Here is a 13,300-nt window from a genome sequence, read left to right as displayed (position 1 = left end):
AAGCTGAGGAAAACCTCTTTTGGTCCCAAACCATCTTCTTCTAAGGCTGAACACACATTATTGTGAATAATCATACACATTAATAGCTGCTTCGAGAAACCTAGAAAATGTAAATAAGCACATTAGGGAACATGCTCCCACTTGTAGGACATGACAGCATCTTCCTCCTTAGCCCCAATCAAAGGAGAAACAGGAACTAAGCGGTTAGACAGGTGAATGGAGGGTTTCAGCCTCATTTGTTCTCCCTACTTTCTGTTGCAGAGGCAGCAGCCAGTCCCTCAGTTCCCTCTTGGCTTGGCAGAAGAAGCATGGGGAGGAGGCTAGGGGCAGGGACCAGTGTAGCCCAAAGCTAAACTCAGGACCACCTCCCTTTCCCCTGTCTCATGAGGCTTCTCCATGTTGTCTCTGCTGTGTGGTTTAGGGGTAGAAGTAACTTCCTTCCAATGTCAAAGTCCACACCACCCCTCCCCAACTTAAGGAAATTTAAACAAAATGCATCCTTACCTATGGCAGGCAATGCCGTCACCTTCCACCCTCCCAAGTCTCCGTGGTCACTTCTCTGAGGAGGTGATGTTATTTGGGTGAGAGTGAGTATAAAGAGGATGATTGTATGTGAAAATACCTGTATCAATAAATACATGTCAGATAAATATTTGTCAGTCAGCAATAATACCACGTTAACACAAAGAAAGGTAAAAACAGACCCTGCCCTGAAGGAGCTCACAATTTAATGAGGGACATTACAAGATAGCAGTATGTGTGTGTGTGTGTGTGTGTGTGTGTGTGTATACACACATACATATGCTCATTGTGTGTGTATGTATACACATATGTATGTACATACATGCTCAGTTGCAGGTAATTTCAGAGGAGAAAGAGTAGCATCAAAGTGCTTAGTTTAAGGGATGGGATGTAAACACATGGGTTGGTACCTGTATATATTCTACCAACAACGTCCAAATTGGCCCCCAAAGCCCATAAGCCTGCCATCCTTCTCTCCTACAATTCCATCAAGTTCTTGGGCTTGTGCCCATAGCAGGGGTGGAGTTCACTGTTTTTGGTTGGGAACAGCGGTTCCCAAGAATATGTCTCAACCTGTCTCAATCTCCTTCTCTGTAGAACAAGAAAAATAATGAGGAAGTGTAAGGAAAATTAAGCAGCTTTCTTGGAGAGGGATCTACATAGGAGAGGAAGTATGGTGTCACGATAAAAGCACTAGGTTAAGAGTGAGAAAACCAGAGCTATATTCTCTGCTCTGATACTTGGTGAACATGGTTCTGTCTCTTTACTCTCTCAATTTTCTGACCTATGAAATGGTTACATCTAATCTTGAGGCACCCCTGCTAGTCCCATAGAAGATACACCACTCACTTTTCCATTAAGGGAACCCAGGCTACCAGGTTTAGACCAGGTCCAGTCTTTAATCCCCCTTTAACAAGAGGGGTAGGACTTTTTGTCCTCATGCTCACTTGTTCATTGTCTCCCACCCTGGGTCCCCTACAGGCCGTTTTACTTATTGGTTCCCATTTATAACTTCCTCCAAAGTGGGGAGAGTAGTAAAACAAGGTACTCAGTGACTCAGATATGAGGCAGGTAATTTATTTCTATGCAGTGGGAGACCGTCCACTGAACCCAGCCCTCAGCGAGTATGCTCAGATTGGAAAAGTCATTGTCAATTTTTGCTCAATATTTGGTTTGTTGTAACAGCGACTGCTATTCCATTCTTCCTCTGAGTCCTGTTCAGATTTCTAGTAACTCATCCTTGTTAGAAACATGAAAAATTGTGACTCATTCCTGGGGTCCACTAAGCAAATTCGTTCTTGTCCATATTCTAATGAGGCTGGTTGGAATGATCAGCCGTACATACTTCACAAACTCAGCATTGAACACAGCAGAAAGAAAAGCAGCAATCTGAATTGTCTTCCCCAATCCCATCTCATCTGCCAATAGACCAAGTTTTCTTCTTTCTTTTATCTGGGCTATCAAGAAAGGTCATAACTTCCTTCTGGTAATTGAAAAGTTAGTCATACAATTCTTGATACATCGGGTCATCAGTGCTGATAAATCCATGAATTAATTCATCATCTCCTTATATAGCCAATTCTTCTAGTCTAGGGATTTTGCTTAAAACCTTGTCATTAGGGAAGACTGCTTTTCCCAGGACATCTCTCCATAACTCTTGTAGAGCCCCATTCTCGGTCATTTCTTTTGTGTATCTCCAGTTATTGGCTGCCCACTCTGGCTTTAGCGACTGGTTTGCCATTTCCTTCTCCAGCTCATTGTACAGATGAAGAAACTGAGGCAAGTAGTCTCTGTGACTGTGGCCACTACCACTGGTCTTCACTGCTTTAGTCTTGGTCTCAGTCTTAAGTATTTCTTGTCACCAGTAAACAAATGTAGATAGAATGGACTCCCTACCACCTCAGAATGCAGCTGATTATGCCTGTCTGAAGATTTGATCTCCACATCCTTATGGCCTTTTTTTTTTTTGTCTGGTGAGGAGAGAGGGAAGGGAATACACATTTATATGCTTAATAAGCACCTACTATGTGCCAGGTGCTTTACAGATATTATCTCATTTGGTCCTCACGACAACCCTGTGAGGTAGGTGCTCCTATTATGGCCATTTTACAGTTAAGGACATTGAGGCAAATAGACATTAAGTGACTTGCCCAGGGTTACACAACTAGTAAGTATCTGAGGCTGGATTTGAACTCAGGTCTTCTCAACTCCAGTCCCAGCCCTCTATCCACCTAACTGCCTCTAGATTGGTGAAGTACATAGTCTCTGGGCTCAGGTCGGCTCTCTGATTATATATTTGGTAATAAGTTTCTCTGAGAGCTTTAAGTAGTTGCATGTGGTCAGCTGTTAATTCACTGGGAGCTCAGAGAGCTAGGGTCCCAGGTAAGACGCATATCAGGTGATCCATCTTGACCCTGAAATGCTCAGGAACAAGTTCACCCAAAAAGACAGTTTGCTAAGCTAAGATTCCAAAGTAGGTATCTTTTGACCCTTTCTGTGGCTTTGGCATACTCACACAGCAGCTCATTGTCTGTCTTCCCTCCCTAGATCCATTGATTTGGCAAATATTCATAGTTAAATTGGGCTCCAAAACTCTAGACTAGGTAGAAGTATGTTGGGGTCAGCTCAGACTTGCTCCAGAGAGCTGATTGTTAAATTTTTTTGAGTGTGATCATTTACACCTCAGAAATTAGCAAATGCTCTAAATAGAGGTTTGATGTATTAGTGTTTTGTTGATTGTCTACACAAGAAAGTGAATGGATAAAATGTTAAAAATGCAGATTAAATTTAAAAGTATATCATGGGCATATTTTCCCCCCTAGAGAGCTGGTTGTTAAACATTTGTCAGTACATCCTTGCTTCCTTCCAGTTGAGTAAAGAAGCCAATGTTAGTATTAATAAACATAGAAATCAGGCCATTGTTCTTTCCTGCTGGAAAGAACATGTTCTTTTCACTTTATCTACAGCCTTCTGGAATTTCATCTCTCCAGTGAGAATAGAGAGCTCTCTAGATTCCGATTGAATACTTGTCACCTCTACCACAATGCTGTCCACTAAGGTGGGTGGGCAGCACCACTGCCAATGTTTAAATAAGAGTATGGGATCCTCCGGGTGGCTGGGTGGCTCAGTGGATAGAGTGCCAGACTTGGAATCAGGAAGACCTAAATTCAAATCCAGCCTCAGACACTTACTAGCCGTGTGACCCTGGGCCAGTCACTTCACTCTGTTTGCCTCAGTTTCTTCATCTGTACAATGAGCTGGAGAAGGAAATGGCAAACCATTCCAGTATCTTTGCCAAGAAAACCCTAAAAAGGGGTTACAAAGAGTTGGCCATGACTGAAAAATGACTGGACAATGAGATCCTGGTTCTGGATTGAATGGGTTCCATCCACATCCTGGATAGACTTGTAAGTACTTACCATTTATTTAGAGATAATCTCTTTCTAGAAAGAGACAAAAGATACTGGAATTTGGTTAACCCAGGATATGGATAGAACTTCCAAGTAGATTTATATCTGTAGTTCTTCCAAAATGCAATTCTGCCTTCACCCATGCCTTCCTTGATTTTTTTCCAAGCCTGGCTCTTTCTGGATTTTCATTTCCGCCTTTGAAGGAAGCATTCATTGTCTTCCTTCTCTCACAGGAACACTGTCAGGCAAAAAGAAGCCACATAAAGAGAAGGAGCCAAGGCTGTGGTCAGCTGGTGCCTTTTGAATGCACCCCCAGTTCTGATCATTCAGCCACAACCAGTCAAACAGCTCCTGTTTGCCATGGGGTTAGCAGACTGAAGCCTATGACAAAGTCTTTCCAAAGTGCTTCCATTCCAACTTATCACAGCTCTCTGGGAAGCATGCTCCCCAGCTTCCTCCATGTGGGGCACTGTATTAGCATCTCCCTGTGCATATTCATAAGGGCTGGGCTCAGGGGCCCCTGTTGCAGCTAGATACAAAAGCTTAATGGCCACAAAACCCCCAGGATAATGTATTTCTACCTAGTTTGGGAAGAGAGGAAATTAACATGAGATAAGCCTAGAGACTTGGGAGGAGAGAAGGGTAGCTGTCCCACAGCAGTGACGTAACTGGGGCAGCAGCCACTGTCTGCCACATCTGCCCTTCCCTTTTATAATGTCATGAGAGATGACCTCTATCTAAATGGACAAGCTAGAAGGTGTGTGTGTGACTGTGCATCTATTTTATCTCAGGTGTCATCCTGAGAGAAACAGGCGAGGCAGGACAGGGTCTCCGCTGCCCCAGCCTTATTCCCATTTGTGTTTTTTTTTTAAATGTATTTGCTAAATTTGCCATTATTTTTCATGAACACTTGTGATTGAACCTGTCCATATGTTGCCCTGGGTATCATTGTTTGTGATATGAAGGCAAAGTAGGAGCCACACAGGAGAGAGGGATCTTTCTAAGCACAGGGCTGGGAGCTCATCCCCCATCCTATTGTTAGAGAGTTTTGCTCTCTAACTAGGGGCATAAGGCCAAGCCATTTCATAACAACCTTTGGATGAGCAAAATTGTGATGAATTTGGGCCCCATTTTATGCCTACCTCATAGATGACCGTCAAAGTTGCAAAAGAAATATGAAACACAGAACACTTATATGTACCCATTTGACCCCAAGTAAAACAGGTTTCATTACCTTAACTTGTAGCTACTGTTAGAATCTTCTTGGAGGTTGATCGAGTCAGTCCATCAATAAACATTTATTAAGCACAGCCTAGGTGCCAAGTACTGTATTAAGTATTGGGGATATAAAGAAAGGCAAGACATAGTCCCTTGCTCTCAACAAACTCACAATCTAGAGAACATAAAACAGTTTGTCGGACTGCTAATTCATCAGTTTACATTTCACTTCAGATCAGTACTGAGTCGTTTGGAGAACAATTCCCCTTACATATCTGCTAGTAAAATAGCTAGGCTTGGGCCAATCTTCGGACCTGTAGCCATCTTCTCTAAGAGCTCTGGAGCACTTTCCAGGGCCTCCTACCCCATCTCTATTCAGCTCTAATCCAGCATGCCAGCCTGCTGAGCATTCAAGGTTGCCTCTACTCTAAGACACGTCCATCCTAGAATAAGCACTTATTCCCTCCAAATCAGAAAGAGCAAACACAGAAGAAGCAACCCAGATGTTGGCTTGCCTAGGCAGGAAATACACCTTAGCTGACATGCATGGTGACTGGGGTTAGGGAATGAAGCCAGCAACTTCTCCCTCACCCATCTCTTGAGAAATAGCTCAGAACAGTCCTGCCATACTTATAGTTGGAAAGGAAGAGAGAGCTGAGGGGGCAGGCTTCCTTCCATACATTCTGAGTCATCAACTCTTCTGGCTCCATGGCCGATAGTGAGAATCTTCATCATCTCACAGTGCAAGTCTCTAAGTCACACATGGCTGGACGTAGCCCTTCTGCCACCCCCAGAGCTTCCATATGGTTGTCTAGATCTAGATCTCAACTCTAAGCATGTTCCATGAAGGTGGCCCTCAATACATGGATAGAATGATAATCCTTGCCCCACTTACCTCCTGGCAGTGAAAAAGCACTTTGCAAACCATTCGATTCAACATGCACTTACTATAGAGGCAATATGGTATAGAGAAAAGGGAACTAGATATTAAGTCATAGGTTCATTGTTGTTGTTGAGTCCTTTCAGTCATGGCTGACTCTCTGTGACCCCATTTGGGGTTTTCTTGGCAAAGATACTGGAGTGGTTTGCCATTTCCTTCTCCAGCTCATTTTACAGATAAGGAAACTGAGACAAACAGGGTTAAGCGACTTGCCCAAGGTCACACAGCTAGTATGTTTCTGAGGACAGATTTGTACTCAGATCTTCTTGACTCCAGGTCTAGCACTCTGTCCAAGATTTAAATCCCAGCTTTACTATTTATTTACCTCTATGACCTTGAGCAACTCACATCACTTCGCTGGATCTCAGTTTCATCCTCTATAATATGAGCAGGTTGGACCAGATATCCTCTAGTGTCTCTTCCAGCTCCTATATATGACCTTGGGAAAGTCACCTCATCACCTAGAACCTCAGTTTCCTTCTCTGTAAAATAAGTGTTTGGACTAGATGGTCTATGTGGTCCCTTCCTGCTCTAGATGCATGCTCCTATGACTAGAAAACCTCCCAGTTTGTTTGTGTTTTCTCAGCTTTAGAACTATGATCCCATGACTACATGGCCTATACCATTTCTTCTAGCTCTACATCCTATGAATTCAGTGGATTATTTCCCCTTTTCGCCAATTTCACAACCGAAAACAAATATTTTTAAAGTGCTTACTATGTGCAAGGCACTAAGATGAAAAAAAAGGAACATTCCTCCCCTCAAGGATCTTACAGTCTCCTGAAATAGCCTTCCCAGCTTTCCCTCCAACAGTATCCAACTAGGGCAGCAACCATTGAGTTGTCAACACTCTGAGGCAGGGAAATTTCAGATGTAATGGGAATTCTCCATGGCCACATGTAGGTAAAATACTTGAATGAGCAATGAATGATGCTGTGGACATTTTTGAGAAGAGAATAAATAATTCCCTCTCTTTCGGTGATTTCAACATTCACTGATCATGCATAGGGCTGAATGACATAATCTGATTCTTTTCCTGTTCTGAGATTATTGGCTTCTTAGTTCCTGGTGTCAGTTAAATGACAGGGGACACTAATGGGCATTAATAAGCATTTTCTAAAAGCAAAATGGCTCCTTTTAAAAGAGTGTGATTCTTGGGGCAGCTAGGTGGCGCAGTGGATAAAGTTCTAGCCTTGGAGTCAGGAGGACCTGAGTTCAAATTTGACCTCAGACACTTGACATTTACTAGCTGTGTGAGCCTGGACAAGTCACTTAACCCCGATTGCCACACACACACACACACACACACACACACACACACACACACACACACACACACAAAAGAGTGTGATTCTAGGAAACTCGTCAACAGCAATATTTTGTTGACTGTGGCAGAAGATATATTTGGTCCCAATGGAAAAGGCCCAAATTCCTCACAGATGGTGGTGTTGTAGGGGACTTTCCAGAGCTGGACACATAGGCAGCAGTTCCAAAGTTCATGCTGGATCAAGCAGTGAGAAAGTTTTTTCAGGACAGGTTTGATTAATCCATGTAAAAGACAAAGAAATTAGTCATGTTTCTGAGCTCAGCACTGCTGATGGATTTCTAAGAATTGTACTGATACAAATAGACCAGTTCAGTTTAACTCATTTAGAAAGCAATGTGGAATCGTGCTTTAAAAATGACTGAGGTTCATACCCTCTGACCCACAGATCCTACATATAGCCCAAGGAGGTCAAAAACAGAAAGAATGGTTCCATATTCACCAAAACGTTCCTCGTAACACTTTTTGTGTTAGCAGAGAACTGGAAACCCAGAGATGCCCATGCATCTGAGAAAATTGTGGCATGCGAATGTCACAGAATATAATTGCACAGTAAAAAAATAGCAAATATAAAAAAATTCCAAGACATATGGGAAAAGACATATAAACCAGTGAGAAGTGAAATAAGTATGAAAGAATATACACAATACTTATGATAATGGAAATGCAAAGAACACAAAAACTGAAATTAAATGCTGTGTAATTATTATGACCAAATTTGGTTCCAGAAAAGAGTTTAGAAAATGGAACTTTGGGGGCAGCTAGGTGGCTCTGAATTCAAATCTGACCTCAGACACATAACACTCACTAGCTGTGTGACCCTGGGCAAAGTCACTTAACCCTGATTGCCTCACCAAAAAGTGAAGAAGAAGAAGAAGAAGAAGAAGAAGAAGAAGAAGAAGAAGAAGAAGAAGAAGAAGAAGAAGAAGAAGAAGAAGAAGAAGAAAATGGAATTCTGGTCCTTCTTTGCAAAGGTGCGGAACTCTAGTTGTGGACTATTGTACATGTTAGCAGACATGGTTGATGTATTAGTTGCTTTCATTGAAGTGATTTATTTTTCTCTTCATTGTTACAAGAGATTGCTTGCTGGGGTAGGGAAGGGGAAGAGATATATTCTGAAATGAAGATGACATAGATAGTAAAATTAAGGTTTTCTAAAAATAGATCACTTCAGGAAATTTGGATGAAACCAGGAAATTCTGCCTGCTCATTTTTGATGGACTTCCAGAGATTGTGTCTCTTGGGTAGCCAAGAAAAGGGCAAGAATATTGAACCAGAGAAAAAGAAGACATTGATTGCTTCACACAACATCCCTACTGATAACTCTTCAGGAAATTACTTTGAGGAAACTTTAACCCTTGTTAAAACATTCCATCTGAGCAAAATCCTATAATTTTCAGAAGCTGACAAGAAGGAGTCATTCTTTAAGTAATATGGAGATGCAGATATAGCAATGGAAGTTTTCAATATTGTTGGAAGTACAGTGAATTCATCACCTTGGACTTTTAAAATAAATGCGCAGAAGGTGGAATTGTAAGGGTGGCTATTCTGTGGCACATGCTTAGGGGGAGTCCTACACCTTGGCCATTTCCAGGATGTGTCCTGGTGGAGGCCACTTCCCATGGAGTTATATGCCTGCACCTTGTTCACTTGGGTGTCCAGTGTGATTCCACATATGGAATTGCTTGGAGCCTGAGGGTTCAGATAAACAATTCCTTTAATAAAAATACATCCAATGCCCCCTTGGTAAAAAGCAATCCCCAAAGTGGTTAAAAAAAAAAGCTGTCCCAGAAAGTAAAATCAGGTAAAAGCCACCAATGAAAAGCACTCACAGGGAGTTCCCTGGGGTCTTAGGATCTCTCCAATACATCCTGCAGCTGTTTTTATAGCTTCCTTGCCCAAAGGACCCACAGCTGGGTCCCACATAAAAATCCACCTGGAGGCAAAGTGAACTCAGACTGCCATAGGGCTGCTGCCTCGTCTTGAGTTACACTAGTTTTAGATAGTGCTGTGAGAGTGTGGGCTTAATCAAACCTCCCTGGTTCCACTAGTGGCCTGGCCCATCATATACTTCCTGAGAGATATGCTTTGGCATAAAAAGTCATGCACAGCCAGAGGCTTCTAGTTTGTACCCATATATGGTTTCTCTCCCCACCCCCACTCCCATGGTGTTGCATCAAGAAAGATTCACTGCTAAATAGCAATAGTCCTTAAAGGGAAAGACAATTTCCACTCACTCTCCTCTTCTGAATGCATGGCTTGTAACTCTAAAAGTTCTCCCTTGAATTCTTATGGGAGGGAGGTAGAGGACTGCCTACATGTGACAGAAAGCACATGTGCTAGCCTAGAAGAGCCTGAAATTGGACCTCAAGTCTCTGCTTGCCTCTGCTGCATTATATTTCTCTTCCTGAACTCAGGTGATCAAACAGGGATCATGAGATAGGTGTTTCTAGCATTGGTGGCAACATTGTGAGGTACTGGTTACTCAGTTGGAGGTGCTTCCTGTAGCTACTGCAGTGAATTTTGGAGGAGAGGATGACCACCAACATAAGGATGAGCCATCAAGTCTTGGCTCCCTGGAAGATATGACCCTTGAGGAAGTGGTTCAGAAAGGGAAGAGTCAAGGTGAAATTGATATGCTTGTTCAACAAGGTGTTTCACATTTTAATGTTTTGAGCATCAACCTCCTGGGAAAGTAGAATGAGGACAGATTATTCTATCATGTTTCAAGTATTTGTCAAGGTGTGTTTACAACTTTTTGAGGTTTTAAGCATTTTTTGTGACAGAAGAAATCAATAGTTGTCCTAAATCTGATCTAGTGAGGTAGTAGGGCAACAAGCACTTATTCAGTGCTTACTGTGCTCCAGGCACCACGGTAAGTGCTGGGGATGCAAAGAAAAGTCCAAAAACATGGTCCCTGCCCTCAAGGAGCTCACGTTTTAAAGGGGTGACAACAGGCAAATAAACTATTGGTGAGTTGTTTTCAGTTGCATCCTACTCTTGGTGACCCCATTTGGGTTTTACTCGGCAAAGATACTGGAGTGCTTTGACTTTTCCTGCTCATTTTACAGATGAGGAAACTGAGGCCAACAGGGTAAAGTGACTTGTCATCCAGCTAGGAAGTGTCTGAGGCCAGATTTGAGCTCAGGGAGAGGAGTCTTCCTGACTCCAGGCTCAGCACTGCAGTGCCACCTAGCCACCCGAAATAACTGCCCCTGGAAGGAGGGAAAGCACTAGCCATAGGAATACAGGTAGAGAAAAGGTGACATGCATATAGGTGTGTGTGTATATATAGTGTGTATGTGTGTGTGTGTATATATATATACATATATATATAGTATATATGTACATATATAATATACATATATATTATATGTGTGTGTGTGTATAGTATATAGTATAGTATACAGGTGGAGAAAGGCCTTCCACAGTAGGTGGAATTTGAGCTTAGTCTTGAGGGAAGCCAGGAGGCAGAGGTAAGGAGGGAGAGCATTCAAGGTATAGGTGATAGGGACTGAGGACAGGCACAATCCTAAGAGCGAGTATTATGTGTGAGATTCAGTAAGAAAGTCAATGTTGCTGTATTATAGAATATATAGAAGGGAGCAAAGTATAAGAAAATTGGAAAGGTAGGAAGGGGCCAGGTAGGAAGGGGCTTTAAATGCCAAATGACATTTAACATTTGATCTTGGAGCTAATAGGGAGCCACTGGAGGTGATTGAGTAAGGGAGTTGTCTAGTAAGTTGCACTACCAGAAAATCACTTTAGCAGCTGAGTGGAGGGCTGAATACAGCCGGGAGAGACTTGAGGCTGAGAGACCAATCAGGAGTCAATTGCAAGAGTCTAGCTAGGTGGCGCTGCAGTGGCCCCAGGCCTAGAGTCAGGAAGACCTGAGTTCAATTCTGGCCTTAGATACTTACTAGCTGTGGAACCCGGGGCAAGTCACTTTGCCCTGTTTTCTTCATTTTCCTCCTCTGTAAAATGAGCTGGAGAAGGAAATGGCAAACCACTCCAGTATGTCTGCCAAGAAAACCCCAAATGGGGTCATGAAGAGTTGGCCACGACTGAGCAACAGGAGAGAAGTGATAAGGACCTGAATTAGGGTGGTGATTGTGAGAATGCTTGGTTAGTGTCCTTTGTTTTTGAAGAGGACCAAAATGACACCATTACACCAGTCAAGTTTCAGTGTGTCCAACTCTGGCTGATCAGACCAATACGAGGTCAGAATGTGCTACCACAGGTCGGGCACAAATAGTCCATGTGAACGTTCAGGGTAAATTCTCTAAATTTGTGCATCTCACATTTCTTTTGAGCTACTTCAGTTCTGCTTTGCTCATAAAGTATAGCACCTTCTCTGACGTGGGCACGCCATGCTGGGTGATCCTGTGCTGGTGTCTCTCATGTCATGCAATCAATTCCAAAGCTCTTAAGAAAGACCTTGAGAGTATCCTTGTATTGGCTGTATGAATGGCGAGATATTGTGAAGGTAGAAACAACAAGACTTGGCAATGGATCACATGTATGAGGTGAGTGCGGGAGTGAAGTTGAAGGAAATTCTGGGTGACTGGGAAAATGCTGGTGCCCTCAGTAGTTAAAAAAAAAAAGTTTGAGATATGGGTGGGTTTGGGGGACAAGTCACTAAGTTCTGTTTTGGGCATGCCGAGTTTGAGCTACCCACAGGATATCCAGTTTGAGATGTCCAAAAGGCAGTTGGTGATGCCAGAATGGTGCTCAGGAGAGAGATAAAGGCTAAAAAGAGAGATTTAGGAATCATCTGCATAGAGATAATAGTTGAACCCAAGGGAGCTAATGAGATCACCAGGGTGATATAGATGGAGAAAAGAAAAGGGCCTTGGGAGACACCACGGATCACTGGATGTGACCCGGATGAAGAATCAGCAAAGGGACTGCAAAGGAGTAGTCAGACAGGTAGAAGGAAAACCAGAAGAGAGAAGAGAATATACAAGAGAGTGATCAATAGTGTCAAAGGCTATCGAGAGGTCAAGAAGGATGAGGATTGAGAAAATGCCATTAGATTTAGTGATTAAGAGATCATCAGTAATTTTGAAGAGTGGTTTTGTTTGAATGATGAGGTTGGGTGCCAGATTGCAGTGATATGAAAAGAAGGAGATACACGGTTATTCCTTCCACATCACAACTTTCTGCATTGTGGTTTCGATATATCACAGGCAGATTGGCATAAGAAATGTAGAAATTTTGGAGGAGTTTTGCAGAAGCCAAAGACGACAACATAAAAAAGGTTTAGAAACTCAGAAATGCATAAAATATATGTATAGTATCGTATGATACCAACATATTTTCTCTTTTAATACCATAATAATTCAGTCTTCTTCTCTGGTACAAAGGAAGGGCTAAAACATCTTCTGCAGATTTTCCCAATGAAGGGAGCATTGCGCCCCTACCCCCCCCCCCCATGATGTGGAAGGGATGACTATATACAGAGAGCTTCTCAAGCAGTTTGGCTTTGAAAGGGAGGAGAGATCCTGGGTGAGAGCTAACAGGGATGGTATGCCCAGCTAAGGGGTTTTTGAGGATGGGAGGAGGCATGACCATGTTTGTTGCCTACAAAACAAGGAAGAAGTCAGTTGATAGGGAGAGGTTGAAATTTAGTGAGATAGGCATGATAGAAGGGGTAAATCTGCTGAAGAGATGGCACCAGATGGAATCAAGTTTGCATGGAGAGGGTTTTGCCCTGGCAAAGAGAAGGGCTACCTCTTTGTGTGATATAGGTGTGAAGGAGGAGATAGTGAGTGATGAGAGATGAGCAGGAAAGGAGAAAGAGGACCTCTCAGAGAATGGCCTGCATTTCTTTTTGGCCATCTATGGGCCAAGTTTCGGGGCTGAGAGGATGGCAAGGAGGAAGGA

Source organism: Phascolarctos cinereus, unplaced genomic scaffold, assembly GCF_003287225.1.
Source record: "Phascolarctos cinereus isolate Bilbo 61053 unplaced genomic scaffold, phaCin_HiC Scaffold_8;HRSCAF=390, whole genome shotgun sequence".
Classification (NCBI taxonomy): domain Eukaryota; kingdom Metazoa; phylum Chordata; class Mammalia; order Diprotodontia; family Phascolarctidae; genus Phascolarctos; species Phascolarctos cinereus.
The sequence above is the reverse complement of the archived record's forward strand: the minus strand, read 5'-3'. Positions refer to the sequence as shown.